Here is a 12,842-nt window from a genome sequence, read left to right on the forward strand (position 1 = left end):
GTTTAATTAGGCCCCATTTATTTATTTTTGTTTTTATTCTTATTACTCTAGGAGGTAGATCCAAAAAGATACTGTTGTGATTAATGTCAAAGAGTGTTCTGCCTGTGTTTTCCTCTAAGAGTTTTATAGTGTCCAGCCTTACATTTAGAACTTTGATCCATTGTGAGTTTACTTTTCTGTAAGGTGCTAGAGAATGCTCTAATTTCATTCTTTTACATGCAGCTGTCCAGTTTCCCCAGCACCACTTAGAGACTGTTCCTCTACTGTATTTTCTTGCCTCTTTTGTCATAGATTAATTAACCATAGGTTCTGCCTCCCTCTTTCTTATAAGAACCTTTGTGATTTCATGGGGCGCACACAGATAATCCTTGATAATCGCTGCATCTCAAGGTCCTTAACTTAATCATATTTACAATGTCCCCTTTTCCAGGTAAAGTAACCTGGTTCCAGGAACTAAGGAGTGGACATTTTTGGAGGCATTATTATGCTGAGCACAGTGTCTGGGCAGCCCTCAGGGAGAGATGGTTTATATTCTCCTACCTCTTGCTGTCTGGAGCTCTCGACACTCCCAGGCTGGGACCAGACAGCTAGCAAGGCCCTTCTGCCCCCAGATGGTAACCCAGCAGCCACCTTATTACCGCAGCACACCGGCTCCCCCTTGACCTGCAACTGTCCTGCTTGCCTGACCATTCCTCCCTGATGGGCATGGCACAGACTCAGGTTGGCCACCTGCACAGTTGGGCCTCAGCTTCCTGGGGGTCTTCTGAATGTGGGGTGGGGCAGTAGCTGCTTTGGAAAAGGCTATGCCTGTGGCTAGTCTATGCCAGGCTTAGAGCTGCCCATCCTCTCCCAGCCCTGTGCTATACCATCCCAGGGCCCCATCACCCTCCTTGGCTTCCTTATCTCACCAGTCACACCCAAGCAGTCACCAAGTCCTGCCAGCTCTTCCTCCTCCATCCATCTTCATCTCCATCAAGAACTTTGCCCAGGTCTCCGTTATGCCTTACCTCCTCAACTTCCTCTCTGCGGTTTAGATTCGATCTCCTACTCCTGCCCTCAGCTTATGTCTTCTAGGCTCCTCTCTCCATTCTCACCCACATGGACACCCCATATTCCTCCATTTTTCTGCCATGCTCAAGGTCCAGACTGATGGAACTGTTTCTGGCAGCGCTGCTACTGAACTGGATGTGTGCATGCGTGCGTGCGTGTGTACTAAGTCGCTTCAGTCATGTCCAACTCTCTGTGACCCTATGGACCATAGCTCACCAGGCTTCTCTGTCCCTGGGGATTCTCCAGGCAAGAATATTGGAGTGAGTGGGTTGCCCTGCCCTCCTCCAGGGGATCTTCTGGACCCAGGGATCAAACCTGCATCTCCTGCCTCCTGCATTGGCAGTCTGGCACTGGATACCTTCTCATTATACTGCCCTCTCCTCGTGGCTCATACCATGAAGAATCTGCAACATAGGAGACCCAGGTTTGACCTCTGGGTCAGGAAGATTCCCTGGAGAAGAGAATGGCTACCCACTACAGTATTCTTGCCTGGAGAATTCCAGGGACAGAGGAGCCTGGCAGGCTACAGTCCATGAGATGACAAAGTGTCGGACACCACTGAGCAACTAACACTTTACTTTTACTTCCTGCCTGAGATATTCGGGCCCACTATCCTTCCCCACTGCTTATCCTTCAGAATGAAGTACTATGACTCTCCTTCCTTCTCCATGAAGCTCCTTCCCTATCTTCACTGTACCTGTAGCTGCCATGTTGCTTTATAGGACTCTGTGTCTGTGAGTGTCACTCCAGCTCACTCTCCCGGGCAGACCAGGACTTCTGTGAAGGCAGGGGGCCATGTCTTATTTATCTTAGCATTCCCAATACCCACCTCCAGGCCAAGGCAGTGCTGAATGGTGGATGAAGAACTTGTGCCCTCAGGCTGAGCTGCTTCTTGGCTTCCTCCACCTTTGTCCATGTATCACACATCTTGGGTCCACCCTTCAGAGTCTGACAGGAGCTCCTTGGCCTAGCCCTGGAGACCAGCTGCTGGGTCTGGCACTCACTTTGCTATCACTATCTGCAAGCACCTTACACGTCCAGCCAGCCCATTGCGTTTTGAGTCTTTCTTCTTCCACCGGAAGATGAGAGCAGCTGGCAGGAGGTAATTCACCTTTCCTGTTGCTCCTTATGTCCTGGGTATCGGGATGAAAGCTTGATGCTCCTGATTCCACTCAACTCTGCCTGTGTCAGCCAGCCCTGCAGGGACCACCCCTTTAGACGAGGAAACCAAATCAAAGAGTTTCCATTGCCCACCCAATAAGTGGTGGAGCTGGACCCGACACCAGGCCCTCCTCATTCCTTTCTCGTCACTGACCACTGAAGGCCCAGGCAAGGCCCCAGGGGACCATTTCCTGTGGTGATGACCGTGAACAAGGCCAACAGCCACGTGCACTGTGGTCAGTCTCCCTCAGTCCACTGTCCTGTGGAGGTTCTAAGACCGGGCTGGCCTGCAGCCAGCTCTATAGAACAGAATGGCCTCTGGTTCTGGCTGCCGTCCGGGCCCTGCTTCCTGTTTTCAGGTCTTGCTTAGGATTCTCTGGGAGCTAGGAAATCTTGAAACAGCAGCAGACAATGTTTCTCTTTTCCATGGCCAAAAGGAAGTCATATTTCCACTGGAAAAAGCATTTCCAAGGAGGTTTGCAGGAAGTCCAAGTGTTTAAAGGCCTGAAAATGTCTGCAGGTGATTAATAATTCAGTGCAATGGATGATTCATGAGAAAGGCCACTTTTAATTAACCTTAAGAATCAGCCCTGTCTAAGGAAGCGTCGTCTCTCATCACTTAGGAACAGAGAGGCCAGAGCAGGATAAAGGCCATGCTGAGAAACATGTGGAAGACTGTGTTTCTGACATTTATGTCAATTCCAGCCCGGTCACCCCACGTCCCTCTTTGTGAGGTGGGGGAGGGTTCCCCCTTCTGCATCATCTCTATTCTCTGGTGTTATTAAGGAGGCCTGGCATGCTGCGATTCATGGGGTCGCAAAGAGTCGGACACGACTGAGCTACTGAACTGAACTGAACTAGCATGAATTTCCCATAACCTCTTTTTCTGAGGATTTTGGAGAGAGTATCTGTCCTTGTCATGTCCGAAGGTCCCTCCTTCTCTGCACTCCACCGTGCTGGCTCCAAATGTGTGCCATCCTAAGGACAACCACCCAGGGTCCCAGGATGGAGACCAGAGCCCATGGCTTATTGCTGCCTCCCAGGAATGTTCTTGGCTTCCCGGCTCAGTTCTCCCTGCTTCCCGTCCCCTGCCTGGCAGCCTTTTTCCTGTCCTGGCAACTGTGTCCTGCCTTTTCTTTCTTAAGAACTAGAATTTTCTCTCCTCCTTGTTCACATAGTAACTGATGGAGGTGGATCTCTTCTGTTTCCCCACATCACCAGATCACCTCTGTTCTGGAGCTTTGCATATGACCCAGGCCACAGGGGTAGATTCAGGGGTGAGTCATGAGCTGCTGCTAAGTCGCTTCAGTCATGTCCGACTCTGTGCGACCCCATAGACAGCAGCCCACTAGGCTCCTCTGTCCCTGGGATTCTCCAGGCAAGAATACTGGAGTGGGTTGCCATTTCCTTCTTCAATGCATGAAAGTGAAAAGTGAAAGTGAAGTCGTTCAGTCGTGTCCAACTCCTAATGACCTCATGGACTGCAGCTTACCAGGCTCCTCCATCCATGGGATTTTCCAGGCAAGAGTACTGGAGTGGGGTGCCATTGCCTTCTCCAAGTCATGAGCTAATCAGGATCAATCCTGGAATTTTTGTGGGATCACTCCCTTTTTCGGTGAGTGTTGTTGAGCTGAAGGAGCTAAGTCTAGGGCCATTGGGAGCACCTGTGTGGAGGAATGTATGTGAGACAGGAGCTCAGAGAAGTGCAGGCCGCCTGATGAATCTGTCTGGCCCCTGGTCCTGCTGTTCAGGCAGCCATCTATCCTTAGGTGGTCCAATAAATTAAACCTTTTTTTTTTCTTGAACCAGTATGAGTTGATTTCTGATATTTGAAACTAACACTCTTAATTAATTGTTAGCCAAGGCAGGAGATGAATGACTGGGGAGAGGGGAAGCAAGCTCTGTGAGTCTCTTTTTCCCATTATACTCAGGCGGAAAGTGAGGGACACTGAGGTGATGAGACTAAGAAGTGGCTGGTCAGGTTTGATTAGCAGGTCTAGCTCCAGGTCCCCTGAACACTAAGGCTGGCCCTCAGACAGAGCAGAAGTCAAACATTAGTAGTTGCGGCTTGCAGGCTCTAGAGTACAGTCTCAGAAGTTGTGGCACATGGACTCAGTTGCCCCAAGGCATGTGGTCTCTTCCCAGATCAGGGTTTGAACCCATGTCCCCTGCATTGGCAGGTGGATTTTTATCCACTGTACTAAAATGGAAGTCCCCATAATGTCAGTTTTCCAAAGTGGCTGAGAATCAGCTAGACAACTGGCCCATAGTGAGAAAGAAAATTCTGGAAGAGTGGAAGAGAGTAAGGACTTGGGAGATGCCTTTGTTGAGGGCTGAGGCTGTGATGTTGGACGCTTTGCAAGAGGGGCAGGTGGGCAGCCAAACTCTCCCCTCAAGCCCAGGGAGCTTTGGCTGGGTAGCTATACTCTCCCTCAGGCCCAGGGAGCTCAGGACCACTCCGAGCGCTTGCTTCAGGAGGAAATGGATTGGCCGTTGGTGTGCACAGGCAACTGTGGCTTCTGTCTTGAGATGTCAGAGAGAGAACCAGAGACCAGAGCAATCTGCTGCTGTGCTGGGAAGTAGCTACGCTCCCTCTATTGGGAGTCAGAGACTTACGGAAGTCAGGGACTAGACGTGCCACTGGCGGTGGGAATGTGGGCCTGGGTATGACGCAGAACTACCAGTTACATACATACTCTTTTTAAGTTTATTTTCCATTAAAAGTTATTATAAGATACTGATTATAATTCCCTGTGCTACACAGTGGATTTTTTAAAAATCTATTTTGTATATAGTACTGTGCGTCTGTTAACCTCAAACTCTGAATTTATCCTCGTCCACCTCTTTCCCCTCTGGTAACCATAAGTTGGTTTTCTATGCTGTAGTAGGTTTTTTTTTTTATCAGTTAAGACTTATTTTGGCTTCTTCTTACAGAAAACCTGGTTAAATGTGTCCTAAACCATAAGGAAATTTATTACTGTATTCTATTAACTCGAAGATGCCATTGATTATGAAAATGTATCACTATCACACCACTTTGCATAAGAAAAGATGCTATCAAACTATGAAGCAATTCTTTATTATCAAACAGTTGACATGTGACTTGATTTTAAAGGTGTTATGTGTGAAAAAGAATATGGCTCTAAGAATTGGTGAAATATGGTATTTCTTAACAAGAAATTGGAGTTAGATGGCCTCAGTTTGGTTTGGCAAAGAATATCATCCAAGACTGAGGCTCCTTGTGTCTTTCTGCTTTGCCATCTCAGCATGTGTCACCTTAAAGCTGCAAGACTTCTACTGTAGCACCAAGCTTGGTGTTCTCTAAGACCAAGTTCAAGGGCAGAAAAAGCAGGAAGAGAACAGGGTGGGATGAGTGCTTCTTTACTCACTCACTTCTCTCCTTTCATCAGAAAGCCCTTAGCATGTTGACTCTTATACATCATGGGCAAGACCCACATGGCCATGATGGTTTCAGGGAAGACCAAGAAAGTGAATATCTGATTTTTCAGTCTTATAGTAGGAGATGAGCGAGGGCAAGGAACTTCAGAAATGGCTGTTTGTGTCAAGGGTTTTTATTCCCATTTTACAGATAATCAAATCTAAGGCTCAGAGAGCCTTGGTTATGTGTCCCTAGTTATCCACCTAGGCACACATAATTAGAAATTGGCCAGCCCTTGATTTGAAGCCAGTGTTGAGTGATCCAAAACCCATGTTCTTTTCATTCCCCCATGAATCATCTGTATGTTAAAGACCCACGATGACAAAATTCAAAGATAGAGAAGGTAAATAATAAGGAATGTATTTAAAGGCAAATACTGGACAACCTGTCAGTGGATCAAAGACATAAGAGTTTACTGTTCTCAGCAGCCCAGAGATTGGCAGGCTAGGAAAGGCAGTTGCTCAAAAATTTCATCAAGATTCCAGGCTCCCTCATTTTTTTCCTTTCCTTCCTTATCATGTAGCTTCTGTTCTATGGTCACAGCATGGCTGCTGCATCTGAAGTCATCATGTCTAGCTTTCCTTACTGGTGATTCCCTCTTACATCCCACTGGTCAGAATGAGGTCACATGACTACCCCTAGTAACAGAGTTACATTAGTAGTGGTACCCGTTTTTCCCATAGCCCTGGCAGAGGGGACAGCCGGGAGGTGGACATGTTTTAGATCATGTGGCCATTGGATGGGAGAGGGCACCTGGCCCAGGTGCTGAGCTCATCGACTGGCTAGAACTTATGAGTTTTCTCTGGCATTAAAGATCACATATGTCTATCAGATTCCTCTTGATTGAACTGAGAGTTTGGACAGATCACAGAAGCAAGCCAGCTAGCTGCAGAGGAAGAAGCAAGAAGGAAGCATTAAGAGAGCCACCAGGAGGAGCTGGGGCTTGGTGGTTCAAGGTATCCAAACAGCAGAAATTCTGCATCAGTAGAGGGCACCAGTTGGTAGAAAGAGTGGAACAGAGAAAAGTCAGAAGATTAGATGGTCCACTCAGCTCCAGGAAGGAAGCAATGCATCAATGGTTGTTTCTAGATCTGTCTTTCTTATTCCTGAGGTCTTTCCGATTAAAGATCAAATTCATAAGCATCCTTCTAACAAACTTACGTTTTCCCAAGCAAGCATCAGTTCAGTTCAGTTCAGTTGCTCAGTCGTGTCCGACTCTTTGTGACCCCATGGACTGCAGCACGCTAGGCTTCCCTGTCCATCACCAACTCCTGGAGCTTACTCAAACTCATGTCAAAAGCAAGCATCAGGTGGTCCCTAACTTACTTTGCAAGGCTGAACTCAGGCATCTGCCTTCCATTTGCCTCAGCAATACTCCCAGGCTTGGCAGAGGACTGTATCACTGAGGTCATTTTTGTTAAGAAGGGATGGAAATTTAACCCAACTAGTTTAAACAAGAAGAATATTTATTGTCTTCCTTAGACAAGCGGTCAAAGGTTGAGACCAGCCTTAGTTCTCACTAGCGTCAAAACTCAAAATGATGTTGTTAGGACCTTGCTTCTCTCAGTATCCTGGCTTTGTCACCCTCGGGGCTGAATCCATATCAGGCTTCGTGTAAGATGATGGCTTCAGTCTCCACATTCCTTTAGCAAAAATAGTGAGTTTCTTTCTCAAGACTCCCAGAGAAATTCCTTATTGCATGCCATTGGCTCTAAGTGGGACACATACTTATCCTGAAAACCCTGAGGCCAGGGTAATGTGAGGCAGTGATTCCCTTGGTGATTCCCATACGACAGTGATTCCCTTGTTGTATGCTCTTCCTCCTGAGACCCACCCAAAGCGCATGGGTGTGGAGGAGAGGAGAGGATGAGTAATTTGTAGCATATAGGTTGAACTGTTGCAATAGAAACTTCAAGTGAGATTAGCTTAAGCAAGATAGAAGTTTTTCTTTCTTACCTTTCTTACGCAGCCTGGGAGCCCAGTAGTCTTCCCTATCTTGTTGCTTTACTAGCCCTAGGTATTCCATATCTGTGTGGTTTGAGGCGTTTCAACACCTCCATATCTAGCCAGTGGGAACAGAAAAGAGCAGGGCTCACCCCTTCTGCTTACAAGCATCTCCTCCCTACACTGCAGTCCACTGGTCAGTTACTTGGCCGGATAGCTTCCAGAAAGATAATGAAATATTGTCTTTTCCCCCTGGATTTCCATGTCTACAGATAAAAGGAGGAGATCATGATCATTAGGGGCCAGTTAGCAGTCTCATCCCCAGTCCATCCCTTTGGCCAATCAAATGTCTGTGTTCCTCATTCTCTAAGAGCTTCAGATGTCCTCTCCCAGGGGGAGATGACTCCAGAGTTCCACCCAGCGCCTGCATCCAGCTCCCAGCCTAGGATCTGGGTATGGGCAGCCTGCAGTATGGAATCTGGATGTGGTTCTTCATGGCTCAGTGCCCTCTAAAGGCATACACAAGTTAGCTGCTTCATCACACCCAATATACGATAGTACACAGGAACAGTATAACATGGTAGGGACTCTTGTCCAGAAGAAGGAAAAAATGGAAACCCATTGCAGCCACTGGTTGGCCACTGTCATCAAATCCTGGTAGGCAGAGACTGCAAAAGATCCCAGGGTGTGGAGCAACTTCATTGGACGACAGCCTTCTCTCCAGGATTGTTCCTTTGGGCCCTGGTTGTCCCCACTTGGTCATTCTCTTCCATCCCCACCACGGAAGTGGGCATCCATGGCGCACCCCTCTTGGGGCTGCATAGCTTTTCAGCCCACTTCCTGCTGATGTGGGTTTTGTGGCTTAAGGTTGGTTAGTTTGAGTCAACAATGCAGGCTGGTGTTGACCAGGCTTGTGGTTTTTGGGGAAACATATATCCCTCAAAATCTTAGTTTGGGGCATGTAAGGAAATTTAAAACCCTGGTGTTTTCTGTATGAGCTTGTACGCTATACCTGTTTCCTGGAGGAGCACACGACATAGGCTGGCCAATCAAAGAGCTACCCCTCAACTGGCCACCCTGGCCTGGTATTATCAAACAGGGTAAGATTTGATTTGCAGATTCCGAGATGTGAGGATGTAGATTTGGGGTTGCCAGCGACCTTGTTTCCCAAGGGAGACTAGGTAAGAATGACGCTAACCCAGAGGCAATCAGAGGGAAGGCGTGTAAGAGACAGAGGCTTTGGATGTTGCAATACTCAAAGCTAGATTCAATAAATTCCCTGCTTTGCCTAAACTACAGAATATTAGCTCTTTTGCCCAAGGTTCAGTTCTAATCAATGACTGGTTAGTAGGCAAGTCAGTTAGTTTAAAGACAATTGGGGAGCAATCTGATTCAGAATTTGTCTAAATTGTCTAGATTTTCTTCCTATGCTTTTTCAAGTTGCCCTTCCCACACTTAACTGGCACAAGGTTTGATGACTCACTTTTCAAAGCACTTAACCCAGATTTCACAGGAACAAAACTGTCTTTTCATATTCATATCCCATCAGTTCACATGCAGTTTAATTACCTTGCATAATGACAACGTGTACAGTTGGAGTAAGTAAGTTTGGATACAAACTCACCTGACTCTTAATAAACCCACAGCTCAACTGGTGAGAGCAGAGGTGCCCAGTCAGCTAGAGTGTGTCCTGGACACCAGCATCCAGAAGGATTTGTTCATTGTTTTTACTGAAGGAATGGGGACTGTGGCTTATTCTGAAAGTGTACAGTGGAGTTGTGTCAAAAGCACCGTTTATTTATTCATTTATTTTTGGCAGTGTGCAGCATGCGGGATCTTAGTTCCTCAACCAGGGATCAAACCCGTGCCCCCTCTGGTGGAAGCGAGTAGACCACCAGCGAAGTCCCCAAAGTACCTTTTAAAGTTTAACTTTCTAATTTTCTCTTGCAACTGTGAGTCCTAACTCAAATTGGCTTTTTTTAAAAAATAAGATTCTTTCTTCGTAATTGCTGGTTCCAAACTTATGTGGGCCCAGATATTTCTTGGTGACCTTCTATGGCATTTCTTTGGCTAACAGGCTCTTCCACTTTCTGCAACAACTATTTCAAACCTCCTCCTCCCTCCTTGCCTCTCCAACCTTTCCATCTTCCCCTTTCTGTCTCAGCACATGATTTTCCCTTTTATTACACACAGAAATCAGAACCATCAGACAAGAAAACTGAGATCAACAAACTTCAATTTCCAGACCTCATGACCTATCTTGGTATGACTCCGTCATTTTTCTTCTTGTCCTCTGGTTACACAGAAACCATTTCACTCCTGTTTACTATGTTCAGGATCCCAATGGGGACCTTACACCAGCAGTGATTCCCACTCTTTCCTGTTCTTCCTCTACTCCTATATGGGCTCTTCTCCTTGTTGTCAAATATGCTCAATTTATTACAACATGCAGTGGATCTGTCTGTGTCTGGCTGCCCAATCTCCATTCCTCTTTCTGGGGAAAACACCCTGTTTGCAGTCCTGGTGGGTCCTGTGTGATGTTCCTAGTGATGAATTTGACCAGATATTCCTCTCACCGTCCCAGGACAGAGAGCACATGGATATAGCTCAGTCAAATGAGCTCTCTTGCTCCCCTTGGAGAAGGAAATGGCAACCCACTCCAGTGTTCTTGCCTGGAGAATCCCAGGGACGGCGGAGCCTGGTGGGCTGCTGTCTTTGGGGTCGCACAGAGTCGGACACGACTGAAGCGACTTAGCAGCAGCAGCAGCTCCCCTGGTTCTTTGAATTTCAAGCTGAGAGGCACAGGAAGGACAGACAATTGGAAGCTTTCCTTCCAGGGTGGTGACAGGGCGAGATGGTGGGGTGCTCCCTGATGCTGAGGTCTACATTCACCTGGCTACTATCTTGAGGAACCAAGACCAGCTCTCCAGCATTAGCTTCCATCCCAGACTCCTGATACCTCCCAACATATTCCTTTTTTGCTTAACTTTGCCAGTTGGTTTTTGTTGCTTGAAATCAAGGAAACCCACTACATGATGCATCATATTTTAGAAAGTGAGCCAAAAAACAATACCAACACCAAAAAAATTTTTTTCTTTCTTGATCCTACACCTCTTTCCCACTGACACCTTTCTTACCTCTCTTCTTTACGGCCGCCCATAAAAGAGTTGACCTCGCAAGCAGTCTTCCATTCCCCCCGCCACACCCCTTGATTCATTCCTCCATCTGCTCCGGTGGCTTCTGCTCCATTGCCTTGTTGAAGCTGTTTACTCTAAGTGCCCAGGGTCACAGCAATGTCCTGGTTTCCCTCTTTCCTTTCTGGCTGGTCCTTATCAGTCTTTAACCACGTGGTCAGTCACAGATGCCAACTCCAGTATTCTTGCCTGGAGAACCCCATGGACAGAGGAGTCTGGCAGGTTCACAGGATCGCAGAGAGTCGGACACGACTGAAGCAACTGAGCATGCGTGCACTCACAGGTGAGTCCTAGGTCCTCCTCTCTATACTCCCTGAAAACCTTATCCACTCCTGTGACTTCATGGCCCCCTGTGCCCATTATGCTCAGACTTCCTGGGGAACCTCACTTTCTGTGTCACTCACCTCTCCACGTGCTCCCCCCATGGAACTCCTGAGACCATCACACCTGCTCCTTTTCAGTTGGGCTCTGAGTCTCAGGAAATGGCACTTGGCCCATAGGGTCTTAAGCCAAGTGCCTCCTCTCTCTACCAAAGCAATCAACAAACCCCACCCCGCTCCCACTTCATGCAGTCCTAGCTTGTATCTCCAGAACCTAATGCAGGAGGAGCTTGTTAAATATTTGATCAAATGACTGATAACAGCAAGAACACTCTGCAGAACACTTAAATTCTTTCTTTCTTATTGCCCTGTGAGGTAAGAATAATTATGCTGCAGATGAGGAAACCAATATTCAAAGAGAGGGATAGTTTGGCTTGGGTGTGGGATCACACAACCAGTGAATACGTGGGGTGTTGAGGTTGTAATTCCTGTCTGATTCTTCAGGTGTCTGGACTAGATGCCAGACTTGGGGCTATAGAAAGTGAATGGCTCAGGCTCTCGCCTGGGCTTCCCACTCTCCAAGGGCTGGGGAACTTTCTGCAGGTCCCCTCTTGATGTTAGGTGGAGGTACAAGGCTGGGGGAGACCAGAGAAGTGAGGCTGGTGCCTGAGGTCTTCCCAAACTGGAAGAGCAACAGAGATGGCGCCCCCTTCCGGCCACTGAGCCAGAGGGGTGCAGACCCTTCAGTAAGGGGCTGGGCAAGCAAATCAATGGTCCTTGCACCTGGGTTCAACAGAAGAGAATCGATACTGGGACTCGATTCTCAGAGACGAGGGGCCCTAGGGATGGGTGATAGAAATCCCTGGAGGGCGGAAGGGGTAAGGAGCTGTCTGGGCCGGGGGAGGCATGTTGGGAGCCTGTGCCTAAGGAGCCTGCTGCCTGAACTGGAAATAGTTCTGAGCATGGAATCTATGGGGTTGAGGTTGTGGGGCCGGATGGAGGGCCTGGGTCTTGAAGGAGCCATGGACGCAAAGCTCAAAGGACCAGGCTCGGTGGTGGGGTCTGCAAGAGTGAACCTCAGAGGGTGGAACTATGGGGTCCAGGGCTTGGAGAATGGGCGTCTGCACGGTGGGTCTAAGATGGACCCAACTAGGTATCCCATGCGCTGGGGTTCTCGAGGGCAGGACCTGAAGTCCCTCACTATTGAAGGATGGGGGCCAGGGTGATCAAGAACATGGAGCCGGGTGGTGAGAAAGAGGGTCTCCTGAGGGGCTCTTAGACCTCTGTGCTGGGCGTGGTAGGCCGGGGCCGAGAGGGCGAGGCTCTTTGGACTTGGGCTGGGGAGCTGAGGATTGTAGGGAGCCGAGCCTCTAAGGTTGGGGACGTTGGGGTTGGGTTGAGAAGATGGGTGTCTTGGGGCGGGTGTCGTTGGGAGGCCTGTAAAACTGGAGATCATGGTGGGGGCGGGGCCGAAAAGACGGGACGGTGAGACGTGCCGTGAAGAGTGGGTCCGGAAGAGGGACTAGGGGCGCGCGGGGCAGGGTCGAGGCGATGCTCCTGCGGCTGTAGGTTGCGGGGGGCTGCGGAGCGCGGAGGGGCCGGGGGCGGGGCCGGGGCCGGGGCGGGGGCGGGGCCGGGACGCCGGCGTGGGCGGTGGAGCGCGGGGGCGGGCCCAGGTGAGCAGGGCTACCGCCCCCTCCGTCCCTCCTCCCCCGGCCTGCCCCCGCCCCTCAG

This window comes from Bos indicus, chromosome 28, assembly GCF_029378745.1.
Source record: "Bos indicus isolate NIAB-ARS_2022 breed Sahiwal x Tharparkar chromosome 28, NIAB-ARS_B.indTharparkar_mat_pri_1.0, whole genome shotgun sequence".
In the NCBI taxonomy this organism is placed as follows: Eukaryota; Metazoa; Chordata; class Mammalia; order Artiodactyla; family Bovidae; genus Bos; species Bos indicus.